At 34.7% G+C, this 16,300-nt stretch overlaps 1 long non-coding RNA gene across 1 annotated transcript in view; it reads left to right on the top strand.

Moving 5' to 3' along the window:
• Nucleotides 1–8,735, top strand: part of LOC113884541 — an 854,339-nt gene extending 845,604 nt beyond the window's left edge. The window contains exon 3 of the long non-coding RNA XR_003508902.1: nucleotides 8,695–8,735. This is a non-coding gene — a long non-coding RNA (uncharacterized LOC113884541). The remainder of the gene's footprint in view (nucleotides 1–8,694) is intronic.
• Nucleotides 8,736–16,300: the final 7,565 nt, after the last annotated feature.

The following is a 16,300-nucleotide window of genomic DNA, read 5'->3' as shown; positions in this document are numbered from 1 at the left end:
GACAAGAATTTGTAGTCTCTTTTTTACTTTAATTTCAGAGAATGCAATTACTTTCTTGACATATATCAAATACATAAAAGTGATAACTGAGTGATTCGATTGCTTGTTAAATAGAATAGCATCACAAATAAAATCAGATAAAACATGTTTTTAAAAAGGAGATTATTACTTGTACCATAATAGTAATTCTGTTTGATTGGCTAAAATACACTGAGAATAAATGACTTTGGTATTACCAATTATATATGCTGTTTTGGTGGCCTTTTGTTTTATTAAAATTGTGATAAGAACAAAGTTTTTCATATCACTTGGCAAATGAACCATGTTGTTCAAATAACTGCTGGAACAAATAAAATATGGAGTCACAAACTCTGTTTGTTACTTTTATATTTTAGATTTCATTTTTGCTTTTGTGGTAACAGTACCTTATTTAGCCTAATCAGGGAAACCTGTAGGGACAAAACAAGCTGATCATTACAATCTTAGCTACTCTGTTTGGAAGTCTGAATGGTCATAAATTCTATACAATTTCATTAACTGAATAAAGAAGTTAGCTTCAACTTACATAGAGGTAATGAGTAATGCCTTGCAACAAACTAGTTAAATACTTGGAAGATGATAGAATCTGACATTTTATTTTCAGGAGGGTCACATCATCAGTTGTTTGATGATGTAGTCCCTTCCCATCCAAGATACACTATAGTGTTCGTTTTCTTGCCATGATGCTGCGTTCACACCCACTGCTTTTGCCCTCTACTACCCACTAATACCTTTGGGAAGGACAATTTGTTTCTGCATTTGAATAAGGAAAGGGCAAGGATCCTTGATGGTTCAGCTGGTAAAGAATCTGCCTGCAATGCCAGAGACCTGGGTTCAATCCCTGGGTCGGGAAAATTCCCTGGAGAAAGAAATGGCAACCCACTCCAGTATTCTTGCCTGGGAAATTCCATGGACAGAGGAACCTGGTGGGCTACAGTCCATGGGGTCGCAAAGAGTGGGACATGACTGAGCAACTTCACTTTCACTTTCAAGGAAAGGACAATGAAGATATTTATATATAAATATTTTGCCAACAAGAAAGCAAAGTCAAATTTCAAAGATAAGAGAAATAAGTTGTTATTTGTTGAGTGAGCCAGGTTCTGCATTACATGTGTTGCAAAGATAACCCCCTTAATGTGGACAAAGTGATCTTCTACTCAAAGAGGTGAAATAGTTTACCCAAGTGCAGGAAGGTAAATGACTTTCCAAAAGTGCACATCCATGGTTGATTTAAAGCCCAAGCTCTTTCCCTCTCTCTTCTCTATTTATGGAAATAAATAATGATAAAGTACAGCTGAGCTTAGACATGCAAAAAAAATTAAGATTTTATATATTAATAGGAAATAATAGCCCTTTGGAGAGAGTGGAAAACTGCCCCAGTAATGGCATTTGACATTTTACTATAAAAGTGTTGCAACTCCTGGTTTGCGGTGCCTTGTGTCAGTTCAGTTCAGTCGCTCAGTCGTGTCCAACTCTTTGCGACCCCATGAATTGCAGCATGCCAGGCCTCCCTGTCCATCACCAACTCCCGGAGTTCACTCAAACTCATGTCCATCGAGTCGGTGATACCATCCAGCCATCTCATCCTCTGTCATCCCCTTCTCCTCCTGCCCCCAACCCCCACCCCCGCCAGCATCAGAGATTTTTCCAATGAGTCAACTCTTCATATGAGGTGGCCAAAGTATTGGAGTTTCAGCTTTAGCATCAGTCCTTCCAAAGTATACCCAGGACTGATCTCCTTTAGAATGGACTGGTTGGATCTCCTTGCAGTCTAAGGGACTCTCAAGAGTCTTCAACACTACAGTTCAAAAGCATCAACTCTTCAGCACTCAGCTTTCTTCACAGTCCAACTCTCACATCCATACATGACTACTGGAAAAACCATAGCCTTGACTAGACATTTTACTATAAAAGTGTTGCAACTCCTGGTTTGGGGTGCCTTGTGTCAGCTCCTTCAAATAAGATCAAGAAACCTGCATCCACATTTGTTTTTCTTACCTTACATGATGACCTATGAGAGTAGGTTTGATGTTTATTGATTAAGTCTAGAAACTCAATATTAAGATATAAAGCAAACTACTTCTGAGTTATAAATGAGAGAAGCATTTTTTTGCATGTTACAGTTACATTAAACTGTTGATGACTTTGTGGGTGGGATTTTATCAGCTTTTTGGAGAATGTGCAGTATTTTGCTGTCCAAAATAACTTTATCTATTTATTAATATGGATATATGATAAATTTTATTAACAAATATTTATCTTTAAGATCTTCAGATTCACAGTTATAAAATTATAACTTTTACTGATAAAAAACTAATCATTATTCATTCTCAGAGAAATTAAATATTTCCTAAGTAAGCTTTATATAATTTAGTCCTGGAACTTTCAATTATATGTATAATAAATGTAAAAGAAATGACTTTAAATATTCATTCTTATGGACTCAAACCAGTTTAATAGAAAAGGGTAAAAGTAGCTCAACTATGTATTTGACAATTATTATCAAGTCATTTTCAGTGAGATTTTCCTGCAGAAGCAAGAGTAATAGTATCAGATCAGATCAGATCAGATCAATCGCTCAGTCGTGTCCGACGCTTTGCGACCCCATGAATCGCAGCACGCCATGCCTCCCTGTCCATAACCAACTCCTGGAGTTCACTGAGACTCACGTCCATCGAGTCAGTGATGCCATCCAGCCATCTCATCCTCTGTCGTCCCCTTCTCCTCCTGCCCCCAGTCCCTCCCGGCATCAGAGTCTTTTCCAGTGAGTCAACTCTTTGCATGAGGTGGCCAAAGTACAGGAGTTTCAGCTTTAGCATCATTCCTTCCAAAGACATCCTAGGGCTGATCTCCTTCAGAATGGACTGGTTGGATTTCCTTGCAGTCCAAAGGACTCTCAAGAGTCTTCTCCAACACCACAGTTCAAAAGCATCAATTCTTCGGCGCTCAGCCTTCTTCACTGTCTAACTCTTACATCCATACATGACCACAGGAAAAACCATAGCCTTGACTAGATGAACTTTTGTTGGCAAAGTAATGCCTCTGCTTTTGACTATGCTATCTAGGTTGGTCATAACTTTCCTTCCAAGGAGTAAGTGTCTTTTAATTTCATGGCTGCAGTCACCATCTGTGGTGATTTTGGAGCCCAGATAAATAGTCTGACACTGTTTCCACTGTTTCCCCATCTATTTCCCATGAAGTGGTGGGACTGGATGCCATAATCTTCGTTTTCTGAATGTTGAGCTTTAAATCAACTTTTTCACTTTCCACTTTCACTTTCATTAAGAAGCTTTTGAGTTCCTCTTCAATTTCTGCCATGAGGGTGGTGTCATCTGCATATCTGAGGTTATTGATATTTCTCCCGGCAATCTTGATTCCAGTTTGTGTTTCTTCCAGTCCAGCATTTCTCATGATGTACTCTGCATATAAGTTAAATAAACAGGGTGACAATATACAGCCTTGATGAACTCCTTTTCCTATTTGGAACCAGTCTGTTGTTCCATGTCCAGTTCTAACTCTTGCTTCCTGATCTGCATACATATTTCTCAAGAGGCAGGTCAGGTGGTCTGGTATTCCCATCTCTTTCAGAATTTCCCACAGTTTATTGTGATCCACACAGTCAAAGGCTTTGGCATAGTCAATAAAGCAAAAATAGATGTTTTTCTGGAACTCTCTTGCTTTTTCTATGATCCAGCATATGTTGGCAATTTGATCTCTGGTTGCTCTGCCTTTTCTAAAACCAGCTTGAACATCTGGAAGTTCACGGTTCACATATTGCTGAAGCCTGCCTTGGAGAATTTTGAGCATTACTCTATTAGTGTGTGAGATGAGTGCAATTGTGTGGTAGTTTGAGCATTCTTTGGCATTGCCTTTCTTTGGGACTGGAATGAAAACTGACCTTTTCCAGTCCTGTGGCCACTGCTGAGTTTTCCAAATTTGCTGGCATATTGAATGCAGCACTTTCACAGTATCGTCTTTCAGGATTTGAAATAGCTCAACTGGAATTCCAGTCATATAAAATTTGTAAATGCTTCAATGTAGGTTTCAGGTAAATTATAATAACTTACAGATTTTGGAAAAAAACATGACATTTAAGGAGGAAAGGATATTTCAGATTTTGCATTCACAAAATATGTTTGTGTTCACTGCTGAAAAGTGAGGGAATGATACTGTATTATAATCTACATTCTTGAATAAATCAGATTTTTGGTATGAATGTTATCATTAGATGATTAAATTATCTCTCTTATAAACACCAAAATCTAGATTCAAAAACAGAGCCAGAGTTAATTCATAGACACTTAATAAAATAGAGATATTTCATAGACACTTAAATAGATGAGTTGCTGTTGTTTGGTTGCTAAATCATGTCTGACTCTTTTGCAGGCCCATGGACTGTAGCCTGCCAGGCTCCTCCATGGAATTTCCCAGGCAAGAATACCTGGAGTGGGTTTTCATTTCCTTCTCCAGGGATATTCTGGACACAGGTACCCAACCTGCATCTCTTGTACTAGCAGATAGATTCCTTTCTATAGAGGAGACTCTGTAATAAAATTTTTAAATTAAACAATTCAATAAAAATTTAACTTTACTTTTATTTTGTTCTTTTTTATTTATGTACCTGATGGTTATAATACAAAGACCTAGATCAAAAATAATGTCTTAGTGGATGCCAAAATCTATTGCTGTTTTTTTTTTTTTTTTTTTAACAATTAATCCCTGCCATGAAATTATAAGCCACTTGCTCCTTGGAAGAATGTACTTATGTGCTTTGTCACTCAGTCATATCTGACTCTTTGCGACCCCATGAACTATAACCTGCCAGGCTCCTCTGTCCATGGGATTCTCCAGGCAAGAATACTGGAGTGGGTTGCCATGCCTTCTCCAGGGGATCTTTCTAACCCAGGTATCAAACCCAGGTCTCCCACGTTAGAGGTGGATTCTTTACCGTCTGAGCCACCAGGGAAGCCCAAGAATACTGGAGTGAATAGCCTATCCTTTCTCCAGGGCCTCATCCCAACCCAGGAATTGTACTGGAAGAAAAGCTGTGACAAACCTAGACAGTGTGTTAAATAACAGAGACCACCTTGCTGACAAAGATCCATATAGTCAATGCTATCATTTTTTTGGTAGTCATGTATGGATGTAAAATTTGGACAATAAGGAAGGCTGAGCACTGAAAAATTGATGCTTTTGAACTGTGGTGCTGGAGAAGACTCTAAGAGTCCCTTGGACTGCAAGGAAATCAGACCAGTCAACTCTAATGGAGATCACCCCAAATATTCATTGGAAGGACTGTTGCTAAAGCTGAAGCTTCAGTACTTTGTCCAACTGATGTGAAGAGCTAACTCAGTGGAAAAGACCCTGATGCTGGGAAAGATTGAGGGCAGGAGGAGTGACAGAGGATGAGATGGTTGGATAGCATCATCAACTCAATAGACATGAGTTTGAGCAAACTCCAGGAGATAGTGAAGGACAGGAAAGCCTGGAATGATGTAGTCCATGGGGTCACAAAGAGTCAGACATGACTGAGCATCTGAACAACAACAAAGCAAGCACAATATTACCTGATGTCATATACCATCCTAACATCCTCATTACAAGCTAAGGGCAGTGGTTAAAAGAGTTTAGCTTTTTTTTTTTTTTCCAAAAACAAAATGTTTTGTGAAGGGAACTTTTCTACACTGAGACTGAGACATGCACTGAGGCACTTAAACTTAACTTCTACTCAGTTTTTATACAGCAGTGAACCTGATACATAGAGAAACTTATTGTGGTCATGTTATCCATTTTCATATTTCCTCTTTTTGTTAAAGGAGATAGGGATATATCTTGCTAATATGTCTATGTTACAAAAACAAAAAGTTACAAAAACATGGCCATGTTTTTAATGTCAAAGGCAATCCTCTGGAAGTCTGTAAAGTACACAGTACAGGGATATTTTTATGTGCAAAAGAAATGAAACAAAACTAATTTCTTCCTTTTGAAATCCAAGCAAATTTAATCTTTTTCATTAATTTTGATAATGCCTTAATCAAAAGCTAATAAACATAATCATATGCTCTACATAAATTAGACAAATATTATTTAAGACTTCACATTTCCCACTGGTTTACCTATGGAATATCATAAGCTGATGCCACCCTACTCACAAATTCCTTTTCTTACCCTGACCATTTTTCACCCTTGAAGTTACCACTTTCTAACATTGTATATGATTTACTTGGTTTTATGCTTATTGTGAATTTATTATTTTATGTGTATTTCTATATTGTAATTGCCAGAATAAAAGAGTTTAGTAATTTATGTACTGATACGGTCCAGGTGCCTAGAAAAATGCCAATCACACCAGCAAAAAATTTTATATATATATATATATATGCATATATATATTTGAAATGAATAAATAAAACTTTTAAACAGTGATCAACAACACAAAAATCTTAAGAAACTGAAATTTCTCTATTTACAATACAATACATATTTTAAATATATGTCACAATAAAAATTATAAAACAAGTGCAAATAGATAATAAATTGTGTCTAATCATGAGCTTAAAAAAAAAACACAAAAATTCCAGTGATATATTTTTAAACTTAATATATTTTCTTCCTCTTGTTGCACCTGAAAAACAAAGATAGCACCATTGAATCATAGATAAACATTCATTTTTGTATCCTTGTGATAAATAATAAAGTTGGAAAATATTAAACTAAAAATTAACAATACTAAAAGCATTTTAAGGGGGAAAGATGTAAACATCAGCTCTTTGCAGCATCTTAGCATGTTAGGACATAACTTAGATTCACTTTATATTCATCTGATTTCCACAAATAAATATTCTCTTAAGTCCAGCTAGTGAATTATTTATAGGAACTTCATACAGATGAATTTCTTTTCATGTAATTTTTTAGTTTGTGGCAGTGATTCTTTTTTTCTGGGTCCTAATTTCAGTCCTGTGCATGAATGTGCTGCATGACCTTAAACAATACCATGTCTTACAGTGCATCATTTTAGATCCCTAAGACGTGGGGTTCAGTGTTCATGAGCTCTGAGTTTCCTTCTGTTCCTGTGATGGTGTGCCTTTGGGTCTCCCATTTCTGCAATAGTGTGTCTCTTCTTACTCATTATATGTGACTTTTTTTTTTAAGTTAAAACACTTAGCATTTACAAATATATCTGGATCTACTTTTAACTTATCATTTCCACATTAAAGAAAAAGTGAATGTGTTATGTTAAAGCAATGGTTAGTTTTAGAGTTACCCAGGGTATCTTAAGCTATATATTATCTATATACTAAAGGGATACTATATATTGTATATTATTCTATGCATGTGCTTAGTCGTTCAGTCTTGTCTGACTCTTTGCAACCCCAGGGACTGTATCCCACCAGGCTCCTCTGTCCATGGGGATTCTCCAGGCAAGAATTGTAGAGTGGGTTACTATACACTCCTCCAATGAATCTTCCCACCTCAGGAAGTGAACCCACATCTGTTAGTCTCCTGCATTGGCAAGTGGGTTCTTCACTACTAGCGTCGTCTTTACCCCTTCCTACCTGGGAAGTCCCATATTATGCTACCTGGATCAAGAAGATCCCCTGGAGAAGGGAATGGCAGCCCACTCAGTATTCTTGCCTGGATAATTCCATGGACAGAGGAGCCTAGCAGGCAACAGTCCATGGGATTGCAAAAAGCTGGACACAACAAAGAAACTAACACACACATACACTAAGATATATTTACAAAATTATTTTGCATTTATAAATATACATTTTATGCATTAAATATAGTAACTATTTATTATGTTTTCCTAGGAACTTTAAAAAAGAGTGTTCTTATATTTATTAGTCTGTATTGTTCTAGGTACTGAATTAAATATTTTACTTCTACTATCTCCCTCAGTTAGAGATAAAGAGTTGCTAAAAAATAAAACCTGACAAGTTTAAAGACAGTATATTTAACATGGGCTTAGATGATAACTTAGTTACATGTCCCAATATTAACTCTTCTCTCAATGCCAACACAATAAATATTGTATTTTTTTTCAAAATGTGAAATATAATGCTAAATAAATCATTAATGCTTTGATTATTTTACCTAAACTTTATTTTTACTTTCTCTGAAAGGGCCAATTTATTGTAGAGTGAAATGTACTACCTTTGAATTTTTGAATAAATGAATATATTGAGTATATGTATAAAAAGACGGAAGTTTTCTGTAAACTCATTCCTCACTCTTAAGCATTATATATGTATCTAGTATATATATTTAAACATATTTATTGCCCAGTTTAATTAAAACATCTTGTTTACTAATCCTAACCACAATATGCTTGGATATGCATTATGTCCATATTTCTTGTGAAATCAGAAGAATTAGCTTTCAAAATCAGAAGAATTAGCTTTCATGGAATCTGAATTGAAAAATACTTCAACATTTTAGTATAATAGGTAATCAGAAACAGTATTTTGTAATGGTGTGGACACACATAGTAGTTTTGTTGTCAGTAAGAACATATAAGGTGATTTATAAAATTACATCTGTATCAGAATTTGTAGTGAAATACTTGATAGTTCGATTTCCCTTAATTACAAAGTCATTGCTCAGATTCAAGCTTGAAAATGCATTTGACTCATCATGTCTTTTTATTTACAGGAATTTTCAGTGTCATATTTCTGAATGCCATGCACAAGACCGCAAAAAAAGGTATAGTGTATTTTATTTTATATTAAAGTTATGCATTTAAGATTCATGTTAACAGTAACCATGAGTTGTACCTTATAAAAAAACCATAAGTCAAATCTTGGTTTTGATATCCAACTTACAATCATTATCTGCATGTTGGCAATTACCTTGTGTTTATTTTGTTCTGTTGAAAACACTCTTGTATGGGGATGTCTACCATAAGACACTTTTTTTTTCAAGTATCAGTTGTTGACAACAAAATACAAAAGTTTGATTGACTTAGCTTTTCTGCCATCCAACAAAAGTTTTCTTTCTAAACATCATGAAGCAACTGTATGCTGCAGCCGATCCACTGAAAGGACCTCATGTAGAAACATTTGTCTAAATTCAACAATGACAAAATTATGGGAAGCATGAATTCATCAATGCCAGGACAAACAATATCTAAACATCTAAGTTTGGAGAAAGGTTAGAGATTGAAAAAGTCCTTTAAAAGAACACATAAACGGATGTTGAATTTTGTCAAAGGCTTTCTCTGCATCTATTGAGGTAATTATATGGTTTTTATTTTTCAATTTGTTAATGTGGTGTATTACATTGATTGATTTGCAGATATTGAAGAATCCTTGCATCCCTGGGATAAAGCCCACTTGGTCATGGTGTATGATCTTTTTAATGTGTTGTTGGATTCTGATTGCTAGAATTTTGTTAAGGATTTTTGCATCTATGTTCATCAGTGATATTGGCCTGTAGTTTTCTTTTTTTGTGGCATCTGTGTCAGGTTTTGGTATTAGGGTGATGGTGGCCTCATAGAATGAGTTTGGAAGTTTACCTTCCTCTGCAATTTTCTGGAAGAGTGTGAGTAGGATAGGTGTTAGCTCTTCTCATTGAGGAAACCAGAATTGAAAGAGACACGTGTACCCCAATGTTCATCGCAGCACTGTTTATAATAGCCAGGACATGGAAGCAACCTAGATGTCCATCAGCAGATGAATGGATAAGAAAGCTGTGGTACATAAACACAATGGAGTATTACTCAGCCATTAAAAAGAATACATTTGAATCAGTCCTAATGAGGTGTATGAAACTGGAGCCTATTATACAGAGTGAAGTAAGCCAGAAAGAAAAACACCAATACAGTATACTAATGCATATATATGGAATTTAGAAAGATGGTAACAATAACCCTGTATATGAGACAGCAAAAGAGACACAGATGTATAGAACAGTCTTTTGGACTCTGTGGGAGAGGAAGACAGTGGGATGATTTGGGAGAATGGCATAGAAACATGTATAATATCATGTACGAAACGAGTCGCCAGTCCAGGTTCGATACACGATATGCTGGATGCTTGGGGCTGGTGCACTGGGACAGCACAGAGGGATGGTACGGGGAGGGAGGTGGGAGGGGGGTTCAGGATGGGGAACACATGTATACCTGTGGCATATTCATGTTGATATATGGAAAACCAGTACAATATTGTAAAGTTAAAAAATAAAATAAAATAAAAAGAACACATAGCTTTTTATTCTCTTCTTAAACGCTTTATTGGAGTCATTAAAAAGTTGACACTGTTAAACTGAATTTGCATATTGTCTGAAACTATAAAATAATGTAGAACTACTGTTTATTATTCCTTCATATATTTTAGGGAAAATTTAGTATTTAACAACAAAAGCATTTTGATGTGCAAATACAAATTTATTTGCAGCTCTTTTTTTCTCTGAAAAGACTCTTGTCAATGTACTTTTGACTGAGTGCTCCTTGAAAGGAAGGAAGGAAGGAGGGAAGGGCAGAGATGTCAAAACATGAAAAGCAAATGATAATTCTCAAGGCCCTGGTTTTTAGGAAAGTTGAATAATAGGAAACACATTTTATACAAAGTCTTAATGCAATGACTTGAGGTTTAAATTACAAATAAAAATCTAGTCAAGGAGGTGAGCTGCTTTTTTTTGTTTTTGAGAAAGCTAATTACTTCTTATTCTAGGAAATAAATCAAGGAACAAGCATCCCGTTTCATTATTTTAGCCATGTTTCCATTCTTAGCTTCTCACCAGAAGGTTCAAAAAAGTCAACAGCTGTGCTGAAGAATTTGGAATCTTTTAAAACCTCATATTTCTCAGCCATTTCTTGAGTTTCAATAGAAGAAGAAAATCAGATGTGTATGCTTTATGAGTATAGCTCTAAATGCATATTTCTAATTGAATATCATAAAACAAATTTAAAGTTAAATGACAAACAATCTCCATTTATACTCCACTGATTGTTTCTTTAAAAAAAAAAAAACACTCTTTGATACCCTTATGTACTTTTCAATTAATTTATCACTTAGTGATACAGACTTTAAAATAACAGTTGATTAATATGTGTGATTAAGACATATCCCTGAACATATTCAGCTTGTCTCTTCTAGTCAAATATACCTCAAAATAATAGAAAATTATTATCTCTTCAATCCCTGGCATAATTAATAGCAAAATAGAAAAAAAAAAGTATAATAAAATAAGCCCAACTTAACTAAAATAAGATTTTGCCAAAGAAATATTTTGCCTTCTTTAGGAATCCTATTATTGGACATAATACAGTGATTTTTTTAAATTGACTACTCTGACCAATGAAATACATCAAGTAATGCAGAGTGGGAAGATCCTTTTCTCTAGGATGTTACTCCGAACAGTAGATGTAAAAGTACAGTAGTGGTGAAGGAATTTGGTCAAATACTGAACGTGTCCCTTGTATTTGAAGTATTTGTCTGAGTACAGTAAGGCTCACCTGGACAGTCAGCTCAGGAATTGCTGTCATTTCAAAAGTATTCTAAATATGTGTTCGGACTATTATTCTTACTGCCTGAATGGCAGTAGGATATAAATAATCTGCAAGATTATGATTACTAGACAGTATATCTAGGATTTCTTATAGACAGGTTCTTTGTTATTGTCTTTTAGAAGAAGAAAGAGGAATTAAGAATATTTACAAACCACATGATTAGTATGTTCTGTTGCTCTATACTTATCAGAATAAAAGGAAAGACATTCTGTTGTTAGTTTTACATTTGATTCTAAGAAGCTGTCTTTTTTTATGTCGATTTTTTTGTATGTCCCATATTTAGAAGATAAAGCAATTTCACATCTTGTTTTCTTATCTGAATTTTTATTCTTGATTCTACTGTCAGAGTGATGAATATGTATAGATAGACACATAGCAAGAGAACTTCTGAAAGTGATAGAGATAAGAAAATACTGAGAATACTATTCTCAGTAGCAGATAAATGAAAAGAAAATCTGTTGGTTACATTTGGTATTCAATTCTTTTAATCAGTGCTTGTAAGGCAGGCTTTCAGAGCTTTTAAAAATATTTCACATCCACTACTTCTTTCATGCAAGCCCAGAGGATAGTAATCAAGCAGAAGATGACTATAGTCAAGAATATTATAATAACTTTGTTTTGCACATAATCTATAAAAAATATAGAGTCACAATGTTGCACACCCAAAAGTAACATGATAGGTCAAGAAATGTGGGCTCAGTCATGTTCAACTCTTTATGACCCCATGGGCCATAGGCTCCTCTGTCCATGGGATTATCCAGACAAGAATACTGGAGTGGATTCCCATTTCCTTCTCCAATATGATAGATCAACTATACATTAATTTAAAAAACCTCTCAGGGATACTTTACGTCACCAAAGGCAGCACTCAGTTCAGTTTAGAAGATCACTTGTGCCAGTCCAACCACTTTATAGTTTGTATAATGCTGAGGAGTTATGAACATTTTTGATGGATAAAGACAAATGGTATCTCAGGTAGTATGTTGCCTCCAATCTATCTTGTGGTCTCTTGTGGTGTTCTGGTCTTCGTCCTGAACTTCATAAGGATCTGTGATATTCATCTGTGTAAACAGAGAGGCGTGTTCTGTCAATAAGCAGTATTGTACACATGTCCTCAAAGTCTACTTCTAATACTTTTCCCATCCTCATGATAACCAGCAGAAATCCCATTCATATGTGTTAAGAGGATATTGCCATCTATCAATTAAGCACCAAGGTATAGTTTTCATCTTCATTTAATTTATATATATACATATATATATGTATATGTATATAGTATTACTTGTAAAACTCAATGTTAGGCTCATAAGGTATCTCACAGTTTTTGAACATTTTTGAAATTCTATGACCTGCATCATACTTCTTAAACACTTATATTTAGATATGTATCAGTTTTCCTCTTTTGAGCTCTGTTTATGTAAAGCTGTTAAATTATTTCCAGGCTTCACTTAATAATGGGTAACATTATTTTTATTTTGAAATTCCCCATTAAGGATTCATAATCACATTTAGTGTATATCATCTAAATTTATCAAAGTGATCTTCTCATTCCAAGGACCAGAGTCTGCCTTGAGCTGTGTGTTTGCAACATCTGAGTACATGAAACATTTCTCTGAGTATGTGCATTCCCTCTATCTAAACAGTATTACCAAGGGCAATATTTTTAAGTGAACTTTTCCATTCTATAAATTATTTAATAAATGAAGAGTTAAAAATGATATGATTTTGACTCAATAGTTGTTGCTGTTCAGTTGCTCAATTGCTTCCAACTCTGTGCCAACCCACGACTACTGTAGTCTGCCAGGCTCCTCTGTCCAGGAGATTCTCCAGGCAACAATACTGGAGTGGGCTGTCATGCTCTCCTCCAGGGACCTTTCCAACCCAGGGATTGAACCCACGTCTATTATGTCCCCTGAATTGGCAGCTGGATTCTCTACCACTATTGCCACCTGAGAAGACCTCCTATATATATTAAGAAATATATATATATAACATTTAAAAATGGTAGCAATTTTCCCCCTCACAATAAATAAAACTGATTTTTGTATCTCATTCTCTTTTAAAAATATAAGAACTATGATTACTATAGTTAATATATTAAAACCTTACATATGCCATCTCTTTTATATATATATATATGTGTGTGTGTGTGTGTGTGTGTGTGTATACACATCTTAGATTTATCAGGATCATTTTCTGTGACCTGCATCATTACAGATAATATATTATAGAATTTTTAGAGTCCTTGACAATCCCAAGTAGTCATATTTATAGGCCAGGGTGATTCTTCCATGTATGGACTTATTAGGCTTTTCTCTCATATTCAGGAAGAGTGTTTGAGTGTCCCTGTGCTAGTCCTCAATTTGGTATACCTAGATCATGACTGAACTCCACAATCAGGTGTTCAAATGCTTTGCAATTCACATCTGTCTGAATTTTATTTTCTTATATGAATTCTTTGGTGTGTATGTTTGGGGCCAGGGATGAATCTTCAATATAATCATCAATATGCTATTGATAATAAGCATCTAGTATGCACTGAATACTTACATATATTACACATTGATTACATTATCTAGCCTTTCTAACAATACATAAAAGAGGTATTATTTCCCCTTCTAGGCATGTGGAAAAAGAAGGCAGAATTATCCATGATTAGCAGAATGGATGTTGCTCAAAGCTCTGTCTCACTTTAAGTACCATGTTTCCCAGTTTCACTTTGCTGCTGATTAGCTGTACTAGCAGTGAAGATATGGAAAATCTTAGATTTTGATAGGCATCAGTTTTTCAGTGAGCAGGGTCATCAAAACATATTACACATAACTTGGCTTCTCTTTTTGATGTAGCTATATTAATATATATGGTTTATTGGAAATATCATTTATAACATATTGTGTCAAGTGCATCACATGGAACATTTAACAAGGTAGACTATATTCTAATTATACTCTCGCAATGTAATTAAAAAGATTCAACTCAAGCCAGAGTCTGTAAAGAAATTATTTGCACATTACAAATCTGATAAAAGACATGTATTCAAAATGTATAAAGGACTATCAAAACTCAATAATAACAAGACAACCCAATAAAATAAAAATATAATATTTGAACAAATACTCCACCCTGGAAGATATACAAATGATAAATAAGAATAAGAAAATATACACAATGTCATTAGGGAAATGCAAATTAAAACCACAATGAAGTAACACTGCCCATATATTAGAAAGTCTGAAATTAATAAAAAGACACACTGGTTTTAGATACTAGTGTAACAATTTTTTGAAATCATTACACATATAACTACCATATGACATGTCATTCTATTCATATTTACCTAAAAGAAATAAAAGCATAAGTTAATGTGAAGATTTATATATGAAGGGCCACAGCAGATTTATTTGAAATAATATCAAAGTAAAAACAGCACAAATGTCCATCAACAGATGAACATATAAACAAATTGTGGTGTATGAATGCAGTGAAATACTCTACAATAAAAGGTAACGAAATATTGATATACATTGCCAGAATTGGATTCAGTTCTTAGTGCAAATGAAATAGCATCATAGTTGACTTTCTGCCTGTTTCTAGTTGGCTGCTACTTTTTGAGTCAAATGTGAAGATGGCAGTACACTTGGCTGAGTTCCATGCCATCCTATTACAAAATAGCACCATCTCTGTCTTATATTTAGCAAAACACGAACATATTTAATGTCCAGATTACCATGCAATTATTTTAAAATTTTATTACTTATGTATTATTATTTTTACTGTGTTGTTTATACTGTTATGGGCTTCCCTGGTGGCACAGATGGTAAAGAATCTGCTTGCAATGCAGGAGACTCAGGTTTGATCCCTGGGTTGGGAAGTTCCCCTAGAGAAGGGAATGGCAACCCACTCCAGTATTCTTGCCTGAAGAATCCTGGGGACAGAGGAGCCTGGTGTTTCCAGTAAACCCCATGTGTTTGCAAAGAGTCGGACATAACTGAGTAACCCCAGAAGGATCTTTTTTATGACTTCTCTTCCTCTCTCCTTTTATCCCTTCTTTCTGTGATCTGTTTTCATTTTGCCTATCTCCTTGTGACCAAAGCTAGCAAAATTCTATATATTCTAAACAATCACGTTCTCACCAGTGGAACAGTTATAAAACAAATATGCTTTTATGTGCAAATATTGATAGCTTCTTACAGCATGAATTTGGTGTGACAGTATTATATTGTGGTAAAATGCAAGTTTTCCAAATAGCTTTTGTTATTACTATCAAGATTATAGTACTTCATGAAAATCAAGTGCTCAAATTCAAGTTTATGTTCCCTCCTCTTTTTTTTAATTTTTCTTTTTTAATTTTATTTTTTTTAACTTTACAATATTGTATTGGTTTTGCCATATATCAACATGAATCCGCCACAGGTATACATGTGTTCCCTCCTCTTTCTTGAAGCCCTTGCAAGTATCAAATTTCTTTCCTGAACCTAACCAGGAATAAGACTCTTACTGGTCTAGTGCACTCTTCTACTGTTAGTTATCAATAGCTTCTCTTTAGTGATATCCACTTACTTATTTCCAGTTCATTCATTTATTTACTATATCAGTTGCTAGCAGTAATGTTCTAAGTAAAATAAACAGAATCTATGTTATTAAGGGATTGGCATTCTCAGAGTAAAGGAAATAAAATGATTAATCAGTACCATAATATTATATATAAATATAAAACATTCATCTACATATATACAAAATATATATGTA

Source organism: Bos indicus x Bos taurus, chromosome 26 (assembly GCF_003369695.1).
Source record: "Bos indicus x Bos taurus breed Angus x Brahman F1 hybrid chromosome 26, Bos_hybrid_MaternalHap_v2.0, whole genome shotgun sequence".
Taxonomy (NCBI): Eukaryota; Metazoa; Chordata; class Mammalia; order Artiodactyla; family Bovidae; genus Bos; species Bos indicus x Bos taurus.
Note: the sequence above shows the minus strand (reverse complement) of the source record. Positions and strands in the feature narration are given on the sequence as shown.